At 49.6% G+C, this 18,292-nt stretch overlaps 3 non-coding genes across 3 annotated transcripts; all 3 read left to right on the top strand.

The window, feature by feature from the left end:
* The first annotated feature begins 6,480 nt into the window (after window positions 1-6,480).
* On the top strand, window positions 6,481-6,553 carry TRNAK-UUU (transfer RNA lysine (anticodon UUU)). Its single transcript has one exon. It is a non-coding gene; the product is annotated as a tRNA-Lys (tRNA).
* A 64-nt stretch (window positions 6,554-6,617) lies between these two features.
* TRNAK-UUU (transfer RNA lysine (anticodon UUU)) lies at window positions 6,618-6,690 on the top strand. The gene has a single exon. It is a non-coding gene; the product is annotated as a tRNA-Lys (tRNA).
* A 67-nt stretch (window positions 6,691-6,757) lies between these two features.
* On the top strand, window positions 6,758-6,830 carry TRNAK-UUU (transfer RNA lysine (anticodon UUU)). Its single transcript has one exon. It is a non-coding gene; the product is annotated as a tRNA-Lys (tRNA).
* Window positions 6,831-18,292: the final 11,462 nt, after the last annotated feature.

Here is an 18,292-nt window from a genome sequence, read left to right as displayed (position 1 = left end):
ATTTTTGTACCATGGACAACGAACTGCTTGCTGTGCAAAAAGCTAGGAACCGTCGAACATGTGTTTATTGAATGTTAGGATCCGTTCTTCTATTGGGATGTCTTGCAGCGTCCACTAAAAAAGGAACTACCCTTAACACCGATTGGAATTCGCTATTTACCAACAGACAGAGATGACACAGGTGTCCCTTACGGCATGATTATGCTCCTCGGCCTCCATAGTTTATGGAAAACTCGAATGGCAGTACGCAATGCAGATGTAAACGTCCGATCTACAAGGGAAAACTTTGTGGAAAGTGTATGTTATATAAGTGATGTGTACCGAGCGCAGAAAGACCCACCCGCATGGATGACCGTGCTTGATGATTTAGTTGAATTGAAGTCTTTTTAACTTGCGACCGGCTGAAGCAGTCGGGGTCCTTTTAACAATGTATCCTGCTTGTCTCAATAAAAAGGAATTAGAAAAACAAAAGATAGCTCAGTCAGTAGAGCGTTAGGCTTTTAACCTAACGGTTGAGGGTTCGAGCCCCTCTTCGGACGTATTATTTTTCTTTCTGTTCTAAGAATTTGTTCCATCAACAATTCATGTAGATGACTTGCGAGGGCAGCCCGGATAGCTCCGTCGAGTGATTCTGCTTCCAGCCGCGCCAGTGAACGGACGCAGGATGCAGGGCTCCTCAGGAGCGGCTTCAGCAGCCATGTCAGACTACGGTAACAGGACTTCTGAACAGGAACAGGATACTTATCCGGTTGTTTTGCCTGCACTGCCAACAGGTCGGGTTGTTTTGAATACGGTTTTTTTGCACGCCGATATCAGGGCCCGCCCGTACCGGGTGGAAGATTTCCGCGACGCGTTGGCACAGCATTCGCTGATCCCCGATGTTATTGCAATGGGGGCGTATCGGATGAGCCACGTCTGGGCTGTCACTCTCAAGGATTCTGAAGCGGTGTCCAAGCTTGTTAGTGTAGGTGAGTTGTGTGTGAAAAACGGTCGATGCTTGGTGATTGACCCGGCCAACCAGGACGTGCGACTGAAACTTCACTGGCTGCTACACAACGTGCCAGACGAGGATGTTCGTGCTGCCTTTGCGCCGTACGGAAAGGTGTCGGAAGTTACACGGGAGCGCTGGCGTGTGAAAGGTATGGTAGAAAAGGGCTCTACTACTAGACTTGTCACGCTGAAGTTGAAAGTTGGCGTGAAGCTGGACGACCTGCCACATCAGTTGAACGTTAGCGGTGAGCTGGCGCTCGTTGTTGTGCCAGGCAGACCTCCCTTGTGCCTACGCTGTCGGAGTACGGGTCACATCCGCAAAGAGTGCCGGGTTCCTCGCTGCGGAACCTGTCGACGGTTCGGGCATGAAGACAGCCAGTGTGCACGTCCCTACGCAAGCATTGCCGGACCTGGGACCAGCGAAGACTCGTCCGAGTTAATAATAGATGAGGTGGATGCGGAGGAGGCGGCTGACATTAGAGGACAGTAAGCGAAACAGGGCGCGCCTTCAATGGCGGTTTTAACAAAACATAGGTGACGGTCTGAAGTGAAAAGAATTAAACTCGGCACGTCTTGCACGTTCCATCACAGGACCACGAAAGCGCGTCAAAGAAGAGTCAGAAGACGTAATCAAGTTTTCTGACGCTGAGGAGCATCTCAGTACTGAGCCTCCTTGTACTGATTCCATGGAAGTTGGGCCGGAGACAGCGGCCTTAATTGCCGCGAAACGTCCGCACGAGGAAAGCGTCGAGGAGACTCAGCTACCAGGCGGTGTGTGTGATGAGCCGCCGCCGAAAACTGCGGGCATCCGAAGATCAACGTTGAGACCGAAGCCGAACTTCTCGGTACAGACGTGGCAGGCGGGGAAATCGCCTCCGTAGTTTTTGTGGTGTCCTGAACGATTTGTGGGTCGACTGCCTACCGACCAGCGTCAGGAACCTTTAGCAACCAAGCGGGGCTTGTGGGAGAAAAAAAAATGAAAGACGGTGCTCGGACTTCGTTTGAATGCATCCCGACGTTCTGCTGGGAGGACATTACATGCATACATACGCCGCTGTTCGTCAGTCGACTGTTCGTCAGTGGTCGACTTTAGGTTACTGATTTTACCTACTGTAATTGATGCTTGCGTGTTGTGTGTGTCATCATCATCATCATCATCATCAGCCTGATTATACCCACTGCAGGGCGAAGGCCTCTCCCATATTTCTCCACTTAACCCGGTTCTGTGCTAGCTGCATCCACTTGACCCCTGCGAACTTCTTAATCTCATCCGCCCACCTAACTTTCTGCCGCCCCCTGCTACGCTTTCCTTCCCTTGGAATCCAGTTTGTTACCCTCAGCGACCATCGGTTATCCTCTCTTCGCAATACATGCCCTGCCCATGTCCATTTCTTCTTCTTAATTTCCACTAGAATGTCGGTAACTTGAGTTATTTCTCTGACCCAATCTGCACGCTTCCTATCTCTTAATATTACCCCTACCATTTTTGTTCCATAGCCCTCTGGGTTGTCCTCAACTTAAGTAGAACTCTCTTGGTTAGCCTCCACGTTTCAGCCCCATAGGTGAGTACAGGCAAGACGCAACTGTTGTATACTTTCCTCTTGAGCGATACCGGTAAGCTGCTAGTCATAATCTGCGAGTGCTTGCCAAATGCGCTCCATCCCAATCTTATTCTTCTTGTTATTTCCTTTTCATGGTCTGGATCTGCGGTTACTACCTGTCCTAAGTAGACATATTCGCCTACTACTTCCAGTATTTCGCTACCTAATGTAAACTGCTGTTCCTTCCCGAGGCTGTTGAACATTACCTTAGTCTTCTGCATATTGATTTTCAAGCCTACCTTTCTACTCTTTCTGTCTAGGTCATCAATAATTTTTTGCAGTTCATCCCCCGAGTTGCTTAGCAAAGCAATGTCATCAGCAAATCGCAGATTACTGAGGTATTCTCCATCTACCCTTATCCCTAACTGCTCCCATTCCAAGTCTCTCGAATACTTCCTCTAAACAAGCTGTGAATAGTACTGGGGAGATTGTGTCTCCTTGCCTAACACCTATCTTTATGGGAATTTTGTTACTTTCTTTATGAAGAACTATGATTGCTGTGCAGCCACTATATATATCTTCCAGCACTTTCACGTACGGCTCGTCTACCCCCTGATTTCGCAATGCCTGCATCACCGCCGAGGTTTCAACTGAATCAAATGCTTTTTCATAATCAATGAATGCTATGTATAAGGGCTGGTTATATTCCGAGCATTTTTCTATCACCTGATTGATGGTATGGATATGATCGATAGTAGAGTACCGTTTCCGAAACCCTGCTTGATCTTTTGCTTGATTGCAGTCTATGGTTGTACTGATTCTATTAGCGATTAGCTTGTGTGTGTGTATGCTCCCAATTCAGAATGCGAACGTGAATTGTTTTTTGATTCTATTGAATTGTGCTTGAAGGTCGACAAAATCTTGCTTGTACTTGGTGACTCCAACTGTGTGTGCGCAGCTGTGACCGAGCGGTGAAGTGTAAATCTCGAAGAGACAGAAGCTCCGAGCTGTTGAATGCACTTGTGCATGAATACGGCCTTGAGGATGTTGGTAGTGTGGTCTCCACTGGAAACCAGCCAGAGTTCACGCACTTTCAGCGAGATAGCCATGCTAGATTGGACAGGATGTATGCCTCGGTTGATCTTGTTTCCCTATGTACTGCATATGACGTCAAGCCTGTGTCTTTCAGTGATCATTATCTCGTGAGTGCAGTGTTCGGTAGGAAAGGAAAAAAATCGCGCTTTAACTGGTACCTATACAAACTGAATGCCAAACTTCTCGCCGATGAAGAGTTCCTTACGGAAGTTAAGACCGAGTTTGAAAATCGTCTGGCTGTGCGACGGTGAGTTTTGCAGCGGAATGGGACAGCTTCAAAGTGTGGGTCAAATTGAAATCCATAGAAAAGAGCAGTAAGGTGCGGCATAAAAAGAAAGAAAAAGAACTGAATTAACAACTTCAGTTTTTTTTTGAGCATGGAAAGTACTGTGCCAGGGAATTTCGCCAGTAAAATAATACGAGATTAAAAGTAAGCTGGAAACAATCGACAGTGAAAGATACACAGCGGCTGTCATACGTGCAAGGGCTGAAAATCTTTGGGCTGGAGAAGTGCCGACAAAACGAGCGTTAGCAGACGGGAAAAGATAGGCCTGCCAGAAAGAAATCAGGATATAAGGTATGCCGGCCATATCAAAGAAGATGCTAAAGATATTCAGCGTGCGGTAGCAGAGCACTTTGAAGAACTGCTTAGCGCTAAGCTTGAGACTGTAGGTGGCTTTCAAACAGATTTTCTAAGACTGATGCCTGCACTGGATGACGAAAGTAAAGCGCGCCTAGAACACCGATAACGTTGCAGGCGAGAGAATCTGCAATAGATGACCTGACACCTGGGAAAGCCCCTGGGCCTGATGGTCTAAGCGCTGCCTTCTTTAAAACTTTTCAGCAGTATGCGGCTCAGTTTATGCTGGATGTAATCACTGAAGCTTATGAACGTAATACTGTTCCATTGTCTTTCTCGACATCGCACATTGTTCTAATACCCGAGACAGAGGATCCGGAGAAAGGGCAGTTGTTGGGGTAATTAGTCTCACAAATGTTGACTACAAGGTGTACATGAAGGGTTTAGCAAAACGACTGCAAAGCATAATAAAAAAAATTGGTTGGGTCTCATCAAACGTGCGGCATCAAGGGTCGATCCACTGCCACGAATATACATGTCGCAAGAACCGTATTAGAATGTCTTGATGCACTCGGTGGTCAGATAGCCATGATGCAATTAGATTTGGCGAAAGCCTTTGACCGTGTTTCTCACGAAATTCTTTTTTCCATTTTGGAGCATTTTAACCTTGGTGAAGTCATAGTGGAGGTTGTTAAAATGGCTTATGCGAACTGCACGACCTGTATTATAGTGAATGGTGAACTGACTAACAGCATCGCAGTAGGGTGATCAGTAAGGGAGGGCTGCCCGCTCTCACCCCTGCTTTTTGCACTGTATTTAGAGCCACTTTGTTTGGCTATCATTGATAGCGATCGCATTTTAGGATGCAAGCTGCAATCAGCACACGTGAAAATGCTAGCATACGTTGATGACAAAGCAGTATTTTGTGAAACCTGAAAGAGCATCTGTGAAGTCACGAGTGTCATTCAAACATTTTGTGATCAAACCGGATGTAAGCTCTGGGTTTTGGCACGGTGATTGGGACGTGGCACCTGATTTATTCTGTAAGCTGCGATGGTCTGCTGTCCCAACGCGATATCTAGGCGTGCCTTTAGATGGTTATCGAGATCCCAACGTGTACTGGATGCAAGAAATATCCAGAGCGAAAGAAAAAGCGGATGCGTGGTAAGGAAGGCAACTCTCAATGTTTTCGCGCGCTTCTATTTGTAATGTTTTTCTTATTTCGAGACTGTGGTACCTCGTAAATGTGTTGTGTGTCTCACGAACCTCAATTCAGAAAAGGCACCGCGTTTTTGCTGTTTTTATTTGGGCATCCACATGGGAAAAAACCGCCCGGACGAATTTGTTTATTTCTGTTAAAAGGGGCGGGCTTTGCCTTGCACATTTGTTCTTGCGTCAAGTGGTTTCGCGATTTATATTCCTCCGTGACCAAAAAGATACCTTTCTAAGAACTGTGATGCAAGTGCAATTGCAGAGGCTGCTCCCTGAATGGATTGTGTCATGTGAAACCATGCCTGGTACTTTGACTGGCTTCCTGCGCGAGGTTGTTTTTTCGTGCAAGTTGCTGGAAGTGCGGTTTTCTTTTGATTATATTTACAATGTTCCCAGAAAAAAAAACTATATAAAGATCTCATTGTCGTGACGCTGCCGGTGCTTTTTTACCGGGCATTACACGGTGGAGGCCCAGGGCAGGACGTTTTGAAAAGAGTTAAGAAAATGCCCGTGAGGCCATCTGCTAAAACGTTCCTTTTCAAACTTCACTCTAATACGATCCCTGTAAAACCTGGCTGAATGAAAAAGGTATCATCGTCCCATGGACAACAAATTGCCTGTTGTGTAAAAAATCGGAAACAATTGAGCACGTTATCTTACAGTGTTGGGATGCGGTCTTTTTATGGGACGTCCTCGAAAGGACAATTAAAAAGGAACATTCCTTAACCCCTTACGGTATCAGATTCCTACAAGTGCAGAATGATGATGCACCATATTATTTAATTATGCTTCTTGGCCATCATAGTTTGTGGAAAACACGAATGCAGGTGCATCACGCAGATATAAATGCACGATCTGCGCGTGAAAACTTCATTGAAAGTGCGGTGTATATACGCGAAACTTTCCGGATGCAGCAGGAGCCACCACAATTGCATTGTCTGTTAGATGAGTCGGTGCACTTGAAAAGATTTTAGCCACGTATGCTTTAGCTCAAGTGTAGTAGACGTGTTTTGTCATCTGTATTTTTGTTTTGCGTTTCACGGCAATAAAGAAAAAAACAGAACCCGGATAGCTCAGTCGTTAGGGCGTTAGGCTTTTAACCTAACGGTCGAGGGTTCGAGCCCCTCTTCGAGCGTATTCTTTCTTTCTGTTCTAAGAATTTGTTCCTTCAAAATTCATGTTGATGACTTGCGACGGTAGCCCGGATAGCTCAGTCGGTAGAGCGTTAGGCTTTTAACCTAACGGTCGAGGGTTCGAGCCCCTCTTCGGGCGTATTCTTTTTCTTTCTGCTCTAAGAATTTGTTCCATCAAGAATTCATGCTGATGACTTGCGACGGTAGCCCGGATAGCTCAGGCGGTAGAGCGTTAGGCTTTTAACCTAACGGTCGAGGGTTCGAGCCCCTCTTCGGGCGTATTCTTTTTCTGTCTGTTGTAAGAGTTTGTTGCATCAACAATTCATGTTGATGACTTGCGAGGGTAGCCCGGATAGCTCAGTCGGTGTATCCCCGAGCAGAGCTTCCTGCGAGAAGTGGTGTGGTCGTTCAGGTTTTTGCACGTGCGGTACTCGGTAGAGTTTTTAGCGACGGTACCACCTAAGCGGCTGTACAAAGATCTTATTTCACAATTGTTCCCAGCTCCATTGTACAGAACCTTATACTGTGAAGGCCCAGGGAAAGACGTGCTCAAGCGAGTTAAAAACATGACTGTTGCACCGGGCGTAAAACTATTCTTTTTTAAATTGCATACAGGAACCCTCCCAGTCAAAAAATGAATGGAAGAAAAGGGCCTTTTTGTACCTTGGGGCTCAAACTGTCTACAATGTAGGAAACTTGAAACAGTTGAGCGCGTGTTCCTGGATTGGTGGGATGCGGTGTTTTACTGGGATTTGTTACAAAGGACACTTAAAAAAGGCCTGCCATTGACGCCACGTGGAATTCGGTACTTGATAACTGGTAATGATGATTTTCAGTATGACCTCATCATGCTATTGGGCCTTCACAGTATTTGGAGGAGTAGGATGGCTTATAGACGCTGTGATGTGGATGCACGATCTGTATGTGATTATTTTGTTGAACAAGTGTATAAACTCAAAGAAATTTTGAAGCAGCAAGACGCTGCGGAGGAGGTCTTGAGTCTGATGGGCGAACTTGTGGTAATGAAAGTCCATTAGACAAGGTTGTCTGCCAAGGGGCATGACAACCACGATATTTTACTGATGTATTTGTACCAATTCATGCAATAAAGAAAAAAAAAGGAAAGCTCAGTCGGTAGAGCGTTAGGCCTTTAATCTAACGGTCGAGGGTTCGAGCCCCTTTTCCGGCGTATTCTTTTTCTTTCTCTTCTAAGGGTTTGTTCCATCAACTTATTCATGTTGCTGTCCTGCAAGGGTAGCCCGGATAGCTCAGTCGGTAGAGCGTAAGGTTTTAACCTAACGGTCGAGGGTTCGAGCCCCTCTTCGGGCGTAGTCTTTTTTTTTCTGTCCTAAAAATTTGTTCCGTCCACAATGCTTCCTGATGACTTGCAAGGGCAGTGTTATTGAAGTTCTCAAGACACAAGACGAAGTGCCTGAGTGGCTTCCGAGAATCGAAGTGTTGCTGCAAATGACTGATTCGTAATGGATCACGCAGCCCAAATCGCATGGTTTTAATCTATGTAGTGTATTTGTCGCGTAATATGCGCTGTGTGTGTGTGTGTGTGTGTGTGTGTGTGTGTGTGTGTGTGTGTGTGTGTGTGTGTGTGTGTGTGTGTGTGTGTGTGTGTGTGTGTGTGTGTGTGTGTGTGTGTGTGTGTGTGTGTGTGTGTGTGTGTGTGTGTGTGTGTGTGTGTGTGTGTGTGTGTGTGTGTGTGTGTGTGTGTGTGTGTGTGTGTGTGTGTGTGTGTGTGTGTGTGTGTGTGTGTGTGTGTGTGTGTGTGTGTGTGTGTGTGTGTGTGTGTGTGTGTGTGTGTGTGTGTGTGTGTGTGTGTGTGTGTGTGTGTGTGTGTGTGTGTGTGTGTGTGTGTGTGTGTGTGTGTGTGTGTGTGTGTGTGTGTGTGTGTGTGTGTGTGTGTGTGTGTGTGTGTGTGTGTGTGTGTGTGTGTGTGTGTGTGTGTGTGTGTGTGTGTGTGTGTGTGTGTGTGTGTGTGTGTGTGTGTGTGTGTGTGTGTGTGTGTGTGTGTGTGTGTGTGTGTGTGTGTGTGTGTGTGTGTGTGTGTGTGTGTGTGTGTGTGTGTGTGTGTGTGTGTGTGTGTGTGTGTGTGTGTGTGTGTGTGTGTGTGTGTGTGTGTGTGTGTGTGTGTGTGTGTGTGTGTGTGTGTGTGTGCGTGTGTGCGTGTGTGTGTGTGTGTGTGTGTGTGCGCGTGTGCGTGTGCGTGTGTGTGTGTGTGTGCGCGCGTGTGTGTGTATGTGACGTTCTATATGTGTAAAATCTTATAATAAATTAGGCAATAAAGAAAAAAAAAGAAGACTTGCAAGGGCAGCCCGGATAGCTCAGTCGATTCTGCTTCCGGCCACGCTAGTGAACGGACGCAGGATGCAAGGCTCCGCCGTGAGGCTCTACAGCGGCCATGTCTGACCGGGGAAACGAGGTTTTTGCATCTGACAAGGAATACCAGGTTATCCTGCCAAGTCTGCCAACCGGGCGAGTATGTTTTGAATTCTATTTTTCTGCACGCTGACTTAAGGGCCCGCCCATGCAGGGTGGAAGACCTTCGCGACGCGCTAGCAGGTATGTCGCTGCTCCCAGACGTTATTGTTCTGGGGGCATTCAAATGAGCCATGTATGAGCGGTAACTTTCAAGGATGCGGAAGGTGTGAAGAAGATTTTGAGTGCGGGCGAGCTGAAAGTTCTTCCGTTTGCTGAAGAAGGTATTCATGATTCATGATTGATGAAGGTATTCAAGAAGGTATTCATGAAACGGAAGAACCGGAAATGGACATGGAAAAGTCCTAACGGGGAGACTAAAAATGAAACCGACTTCATAAAGTGTTCAACCCCCGCCATTATGCAAGATGTAGAGGTAATCGGGAAAGTGCGATGCAGTGACCACAGAATGGTGAGGTCCCGAATTAGCCTGAATCTGAAGAAAGAACGCAACAGATTAGTAAGAAAGAAACCCGTCAACGAATTAGCGGTGAGGGGGAGGGCAGAAGAGTTCAGGATCTCGCTACAGAATAGGTATTCAGCTCAAACATGGAAGGCGGCATTACCCTAGAAGCAAGGAACTATAATTTCAGAGATATAATTACTGAGTGTGCGGTAGAAGTAGGCGGTAGGATAGTTAGAGAGGATACCGGTAAGCTGTCTAAGGAGACGAAATATATGATTAAGAAACGCCAGAGTATGAAAGCTTCCAATCCAACAGACCAGATCCAATTGGCCGAGATATCGAATCTAATCAATAAGCGCAAGTTGGCCGATATACGGAAGTATAACATGGAGAAAATTGAGCATGCTGTGAAGAACGGGGGAAGCCTTAAAGCGGTAAAGGAGAAATTGGGCATAGGCAAAAACCAGATGTATGCGATATGGGACAAAGCGGGCAACGTCATCACGAATATGGACAAGATAGTCAAAGTATCCGAGGAGTTCTATACAGATCTCTACAGTAGCCAAAGTAGTCAGGACCGTAATGAGATTGGCGGTAGAGAAAAACAGTCAGACGTTCCACCAGTGACGAAGGACGAGGTAAAGAAAGCACTAGAAACTATGAAAAGGGGGAAATCAGCTGGAGAGGATCAGATAACTACATATTTGCTGAAGTACGGGGGGGATTTCGTGCTAGAAAAACTGGCCACCCTGTATACGCAGTGCCTGGTGTCATCGACGGTACCGGATCCATGGAAGAATGCAAACATTATCCTCATTCATAAGAAAGGGGACTCTAAAGACCTTAAAAATTACAGACCAATCAGCTTACTGTCTGTTACGTATAAGGTATTTACTAAGGTAATCGCTATTAGAATCAGGACAACCTTAGACTGCAGTCAAGCAAAGGATCAAGCAGGGTTTCGGAAACGGTACTCTACTATCGATCATATCCATACCATCAATCAGGTGATAAAAAATGCTCGGAATATAACCAGTCCTTATACATAACATTCATTGATTACGAAAAAGCATTTGACTCAGTTGAAACCTCGGTGGTGATGAAAGGCATTGCGAAATCAGGGGGTACACGAGCCGTACGTGAAAGTGCTGGAAGATATATATATATATATATATATATATATATATATATATATATATATATATTGTCACGACTGAAGTCACAGGGAGCCGTGAAGGTACACGTCGCCGAGGACCAGAGAATGAGGTCGGCTTGTCGTTCCGATCACAGAGTCACAGAGTCCAGCACCAGCGCGCCGCTCGTGCCAACAACAACCGCTTCGTTGTTGTCGGCCCCAAACACGGCTGTCGCGCGGTGCTAGGCACGTGGCATTATCCCCCCCCCCCCCCCCCCCCGTGAAAGAAAACATCGTCCCCATGACAAGGTGAGAGGAGAAAAAAAAATTAGGCGTGAGGTGAACTGTACAATAACGCAAGGTTTCACTTGCAGGAAGCGCTCAGTCCCGCGAAAAGTATGGCTTTAAGCGCACCACATGCACAATTTCAGGCCGCTGGCGTCGAACACTGACGGTCACAGTTCCATCTGGAATGACTTCGTAATTAACGTTGTTTAAGCGGCGCAGGACTTTATAGGGTCCGAAATAGCGGTGGAGTAGTTTCTCGCTCAAGCCTTTGTGGCGCACGGGGGTCCACACCCACACTTGGTCCCCTGGTTCGTAGTGGACTTCCCTGTGCCGGAGGTTATAGTGTCGAGCGTCGGCGGCATGCTGCTCCTTGATGTGCAAGCGGGCCAGCTGACGGGCTTGCTCGGCCTGTTCTGCGAAATGGGCGGCATCGGGTTCGACCGCTTCTTCCCCGCACGGGAGCATCGCGTCCAACATCGTGCGGGCCTCTCTGCCATATACGAGACGGAACGGCGTAAACTTGGTGGTTTCCTGCGGCGCCGTATTGTAGGCGAAGGGGACATACGGCAGGATCTCGTCCCACATTTTATGTTCGACGTCGATGTACATTGAGATCATGTCTGCCAAAGTTTTGTTTAGTCGTCCCGTTAATCCATTTGTCTGAGGGTGGTACGCTGTTTTTGTGCGATGCTCGGTATGGCTGAGAGTTAAGGTGCCCCGCAGTAGCCGAGCTGTAAACGCCTTTCCTCGGTCAGTAATGATGGTCGATGGTGCACCGTGTCTGAGCACAATGTCGTTCATAAAGAATCGAGCAACTTCGCCGGCAGTACCTCGGGCAAGGGCCTTCGTTTCGGCGTAGCGTGTTAAGTAGTCTGTGGCGACTATGATGCACTTGTGTCCGTTCGAGGATAAAGAAAATGGGCCTAAGCGGTCCATGCCCACTAGCTCGAAGGGCGTTAGGGGTGGTTCAATAGATTGTAACGTACCGGATGGCTTAAGCGTGGGTTTTTTTCGCCGCTGGCATTGTCGACAAGTCTGTACGTAACGTCTAACGCTCGGAGAAAGATGTGGCCAGTAATAGTTCTGCCGGACTCGGTTTAGGGTGCGTGTAAAGCCAAGATGCCCTGAAGTTGGTTCGTCGTGGCAGGCCAGGAGAATTTCGTGCCTTAGATGAGCCGGTATGACTAGCAGGTATGTTTTCGCACTCGACGTAGAATTCTTCTTATAAAGCACCCCATTGCGGAGGCAATACGACGACAACCCCCGAGCAAGATACCGGGGTATTGTAGGATGCCCACCTTCAAGATGGTTAATAATCAGTCGCAGCTCGTCGTCGGCACGCTGTTTGGAGGCGAGATCGGACGTAGTGACTGCTCCGAGGAAGCTATCGTCGTCGGTGGCATCTGACGAAGGAGGGCCGACGGGCGCGCGGGACAGGCTATCAGCACCGGTGTGCTTCCGGCCAGACTTATAAATAACATCGAAATCTAACTCCTGCAGGCGCAATGTCCAACGTGCTAAGCGGCCACAAGGATCCTTTAAGTTTTTCAGCCAACACAAGGAGTGATGGTCAGTGATGACACGAAACGGTCGGCCATAAAGGTACGGGCGGAACTTGGCAGCGGCCCATACTACCGCCAAACATTCTTTTTCAGTGGTGGAATAGTTACACTCAGCACGGGAAAGTACACGGCTGGCGTAGGCAATTACTTTCTCGACCCCGTCTTGGTGCTGAACTAGAACGGCACCAAGGCCGACGTTGCTCGCATCCGTGTGTAACTCTGTGTCGGCATCATCGTCGAAATGTGCCAGGATCGGGGGTGACTGGAGCCGGCGTCGTAACTCGTCGAAAGCCATCTGCTGCTCGGCGCCCCAGGAAAATGATGCGTCATCTCGAGTCAGGAGAGTCAGAGGGCTGGCCATCTGTGCACAGTTTTTGATAAAGCGACGATAATAGGAGCACAGCCCCAAAAACCGTCGGACTGCTTTTTTGTGGGCAGGGACGGGAAAGGCAGCAACGGCAGCAAGTTTCTCAGGGTCAGCTCGGATACCATCAGCACTCACGATGTGCCCAAGAAACTTCAATTCGGTGAACCCGAAGTGGCACTTTTGAGGCTTGAGAGAAAGGTTGGCAGACCGGACAGCTTCTGAACAGTTCTCAGGCGGCGCAGGTGTTCCGTGAACGTCGGTGAAAAAATTATCACATCGTCGAGATAAACAAGGCATGTCTGCCACTTAAGACCTGTGAGCACAGTGTCCATCATCCGCTGGAAGGTGGCAGGAGCACAGCAGAGCCCGAATGGGAGGACGCGGAATTCATAGAGACCATCTGGTGTTACGAAGGCAGTTTTTTCACGGTCCCTCTCATCAACTTCAATTTGCCAATAACCACTCCTGAGGTCAATGGAGGAGAAGTACTTGGCTCGGCGAAGTCGGTCCAGAGAGTCGTCAATCCGTGGCAGCGGATAGACGTCCTTCTTTGTCATACTGTTAAGTTTCCGATAGTCAACGCAGAAACGAAGTGTTCCGTCTTTCTTTTTAACGAGGACTACAGGCGACGACCATGGGCTGCTTGAAGGTTGAATGACGCCATCGGCGAGCATCTCCTTGACTTGCTGTTGGATAGCGTCTCTCCCCCGAGGAGACACACGATAGGGGTGCTGATGGATGGGTCGAGTGCCTTCATGCGTGATAATCCGGTGTTTAATGACCGACGTTTGCTGCACTTTAGATGAAGACGTGAAGCACACACGAAACTCCAGCAATAGATCTTGGAGTTGCCTCTTTTCAACGGAGGAAAGGCTAGAATTGATGTCGACAGTGTGTATGGCATCATCCGGTTCAGTGCTAGGCGTAGCTTCCTCTGAAGCAAAACATTCGGCGACTTCGTGCAGATGGTCGACGTAATCGATGACAGTGCCACGGAACAGATGTCGATGTTCATTGGAGAAATTGGTGACAAGCACCTCCGTCTCTCTTCCACGAAAGGAAACGAAGACCTCTTGCCACAGAAACTCCCAAGGCGAGTGAGAGGGAAACATTAGGCTCAACAACCCGGAGGCCGTGATGTGGCTCCTCACAAGTAACTCTGGCGAGGATGCTGGCGCGTGGTGGCACTGTGAGGCTATCATCGGCGACTCGCAGCGTGGAGTGGGACCCGCGGTACTCATGCCTTTCAATTGCCAGTTTGGCGGAAAACGTCACCAAGTGGTTCGGTAGATCTATAGTGGCACCGTGCTCACGAAGGAAGTCGATGCCAATAACATCACGAGAGCATTCGCGTAGAACAAGAAAAGTCGCAACATGTGCAGCCTCGCACCGTAACCCGGGCTGTACACATGCCCAGTGGTGCAACCACATGTCCGCCTGCCGTCCGTATGTCTGGTCCGCTAAATGGCGTCATCACCTTTTTCAGTGTCCTTGTAAGCCGCCCGCTAAGGATAGAATAATCGGCTCCCGTATCAACTAAAGCGCTGACCTCCTTCGTGTCGACGATAATAGGGATGTCCAGGGAGAGCCGGCCAAGACCAAGGCCTGTCGACGTCGGTTCGGAGTTAAGTGAGCGATGTGGCGGCGGAAGCTGGACGGCGGTTGGGTGGTCGGCGTCGGGACAATTCAATGTCGATGGCAGGTCGGAGTGAAGCAAGTGGTGCGGCGACGGAAGCTGGGCGGCAGTTGTGTGGTCTGCGTCGGGGCGATTTAAGCGACACGGCGGTGATAACTGGTTGGCGATGCGGACGACGTCGGGGCGATCTGGTCTGTGCGGCGAAAACTGGACAGGAATTCGGCGTTCGACGTCGGGGCGAATCGAGCGGTGCGGCGGTGGAAGCTTTACGGCGAATCGGTGTGCGGCGGCCTCGCCCCCAAAGGTCGCCGGAGCTAGTTTTCCCGATGAGGGCTCGAGGAACCATGGCGTCCAGCGGTATACCGTGGCCCAGAAGGCGAAGAGCGACGAAGCGAAGGCGAGCGCGACTCGCGACGAGCAGAATGTGGCAGACTACGCTGGCGGGTGACGTACTCGGCGATGTCCTGAGGCCGCTGACCAAGCCGTGGACGAGGGCTGTCGGGGGAAAATCCTCTTGACGATAAGGGCACTGCCGGTAGAGGTGACCTGCCTCGCCACAGTGGTAGCAGAGAGGGCGGTTATCTGGAGCGCGCCAGAGATCAGTCTTCCGGGGCGCCTGGCGCCGATCTGCCCAAAGGGGCAGCGGTTCCGCAGCGTGCACAGCGACCTGAGGTTGCGTGTACGGCGAAGGGGTAGGTAGCAGGGCTGGGCGGCGTGTGACATCAGCATAAGTCATCCGCTGGGTGGGGCCCGGGGGTGGTGGTGGAACGACTGTACTTGTCGGTGGCGTGAGTGCGTTCCGGACCTCCTCACGAATGATGCTGGCCAGGGAAGCTGCACCAGGAGTAATGATCCATGAAGTTGCTGGAGCTCCTCGCGAACCACAGTGCGAATGAGGTCGCGATGGGAGCTCATATCTGCCCCGGGATTGTAGTCGGTTCGGTCAGACGGCGGTAGTGTGGAGATGCAATTCAGCAGCCGACCGTACTGGCTGCATCGCTGCTGTAGCAGTTTCTCCATGGTCACAGCTTCAGCCAGACACGCCGCGACGGTGGTGGGCGGGTTCCGCACGAGGCCGGAAAAAAGCTGTTCTTTGACGCCGTGCATCAGGTGCCGCACCTTCTTCTCCTCACTCATGGACAGGTCGGCGCGATGGCAAAGGCGCATGACGTCTTCAACGTACATTGCGGCCCCTTCGTTCTGACGCTGAACTCGAGAGGTTAGGGCACGCTCGGCATTCTCTCGGCGGTCACTGTTGGCGTACCTACCGAGGAGCTAGCTTCGGAAGGCCGGCCACGTAGAGAATGTGGCCTCGCGGTTCTCGAACCATGTCCGAGCAGCGTCTTCAAGGCAGAAGTAGACGTTCCGCATTTTCGCAGCGTGGTCCCAGCCGTTAAACGTCGCGACCCTTTCGTAGTGAGCTAGCCAGTCCTCGGCGTCTTCAAACTGCTCACCGTGAAATGGTTTAAGGGTACGTGGGGTCTGAAGGATGAGACAGGACGAAGGGGTGGAAGGGACAGTCATGGTGCGGGCTGGCGGTGTCGTTGCCACAGCTAGGGTCTCTTCGTCAAGAGCGAAGGCCTCGGGGGGCAAGCCTCGGAGCCGTCGGCTGGTACGATGAACAGGAGTGGTCACGAGAGGCGGCCGCGTAGGATCGTCCGCAGGAGATGGGATCATCTATGGCACCTCCACCAGTGTCACGACTGAAGTCACAAGGAGCCGTGAAGATACACGTCGCCGAGGTCCAGAGAATAAGGTCGGCTTGTCGTTCCGATCACAGAGTCACAGAGTCCAGCACCAGCGCGTCGCTCGTGCCAAAAACAACCGCTTCGTCGTCGTCAGCCCCAAACAAGGCTGTCGCGCGGCGCTAGGCACGTGACAATATATATATAGTGGCTGCACAGTAACAATAGTTCAGCATAAAGAAAGTAACAAAATTCCTATAAAGAAAGGTGTTAGGCAAGGAGACACAATCTCCCCAGTACTATTTACTGCTTGCTTAGAGGAAGTATTCAGAGACTTGTAATGGGAGCAGTTAGGGATAAGGGTAGATGGAGAATACCTCAGTAATCTGCGATTTGCTGATGACATTGCCTTGCTAAGCAACTCGGGGGATGAACTGCAATTAATGATTGATGACCTAGACAGGAAAAGTAGAAAGGTAGGCTTGAAAATCATTATACAGAAGACTAAGATAATGTTCAACAGCCTCGGGAAGCAACAGCAGTTTCCATTAGGTAGCGAAGTACTGGAAGTAGTAGGCGAACATGTCTACTTAGGACAGGTAGTAACCGCAGATCCGGACCATGAAAAGGAAATAGCAAGAAGAATAAGATTGGGATGGAGCGCATTTGGCGAGCACTCGCAGATTATGACTAGCAGCTTACCGGTATCGCTCAAGAGGAAAGTATACAACAGTTGCATCTTACCTGTATTCACCTATGGGGCTGAAACGTGGAGGCTAACCAAGAGAGTTCTACTTAAGTTGAGGACAATCCAGAGGGCTATGGAACGAAAAACGGTAGGGGTAACATTAAGAGATAGGAAGCATGCAGAGTGGGTCAGAGAAATAACTCAAGTTACCGACATTCTAGTGGAAATTAAGAAGAAATGGACATGGGCAGGACATGTAGTGCAAAGAGAGGATAACCGATGGTCACTTAGGGTAACAAACTGGATTCCAAGGGAAGGAAAGCGTAGCAGGGGGCGGCAGAAAGTTATGTGGGCGGATGAGATTAAGAAGTTCACAGGGGTCAAGTGGATGCAGCTAGCACAGAACCGGGTTAAGTGGAGAAATATGGGAGAGGCCTTTGTCCGGCAGTGGGTATAGTCTGGCTGATGATGATGATAATGATGATGATGATGAGCTGAAGGTTAAAGAGCATCGGTGCCTTGTTATTGACCCGGTGAACCAATGCGGGCGTAAGAAATTGCACTGGATTCTTCATGGCGTGACTGACGAAGACGTGAGGCTAGCTTTTGCGCCATACGGGACAGTCAGTGATGTCACGAGAGAGCGGTGGCGCGTTCAAGGTGTCGCCGATAAAGGCTCGACTACGAGGTTGGTGTCCCTCAAGCTCAAGCCAGGGATGAAACTGGACGACCTTCCGCACCAAGTCATTATTGCAGGCGTGTTGGCACTTGTGGTTGTATTGGGGCGACCGCCACTCTTCCTCCGGTGCCATTCTACTGGTCACATCCGACGACAGTGCAAAGTACCACGTTGCGGTGCTTGCCGAAGGTATGGACCCGAACAGATCCAGTGCACCCGCACATATGCCAGCGCTGCAGGCCCCGTGAGCAGAATGGATACATCCGATCTGCTCAAGGACGATGGAATCTGAAGAGGCAGCAAACAATGTAACTGATGTGGACGAAACACAGTCAGCTGCTCAGGATCTGAGCAGAAGACGACCCCTGAAATGAATAATTCAACCGAGACTCAGCAGACGGTAGTTTCTGCCGACGAAACAACCTCAAAAGAAGGAAAGGACAGGCCACTTGCTGAACATTCATCACACGAGGTGAAACCATGAACGTCATGGAAGATGCAGCCGGTAGTCTAGCGGGAAATTGTCCACGGGATGCAACAAGTGACGAATCGGGGACGCCAGGAAACAGCACTGGAGATGAACCGCCACGAAAAGCGGCTCCGACCAGACCGTCGAGGTTTGAGCCGCGCCTCAACATCCCGCCTGATACACGGTCGGCGGGATAACCGCCACCGTAACTATCGTGAACCTGTGCATTGGTGCTGGCTGCGTTGCAAAGTGCTGAGGGGACTTTGTGAGGACCTTTTCTAGCTACTGTCTGGTGCAACTATGTGTCTGTATCACGAAGAGCATATGCAACTACGTTTC

This window comes from Amblyomma maculatum, chromosome 7 (assembly GCF_055883805.1).
Source record: "Amblyomma maculatum isolate TAMU_Amacu chromosome 7, ASM5588380v1, whole genome shotgun sequence".
NCBI classification, from domain to species: domain Eukaryota; kingdom Metazoa; phylum Arthropoda; class Arachnida; order Ixodida; family Ixodidae; genus Amblyomma; species Amblyomma maculatum.
The sequence above is the reverse complement of the archived record's forward strand: the minus strand, read 5'-3'. Positions and strand labels throughout refer to the sequence as shown.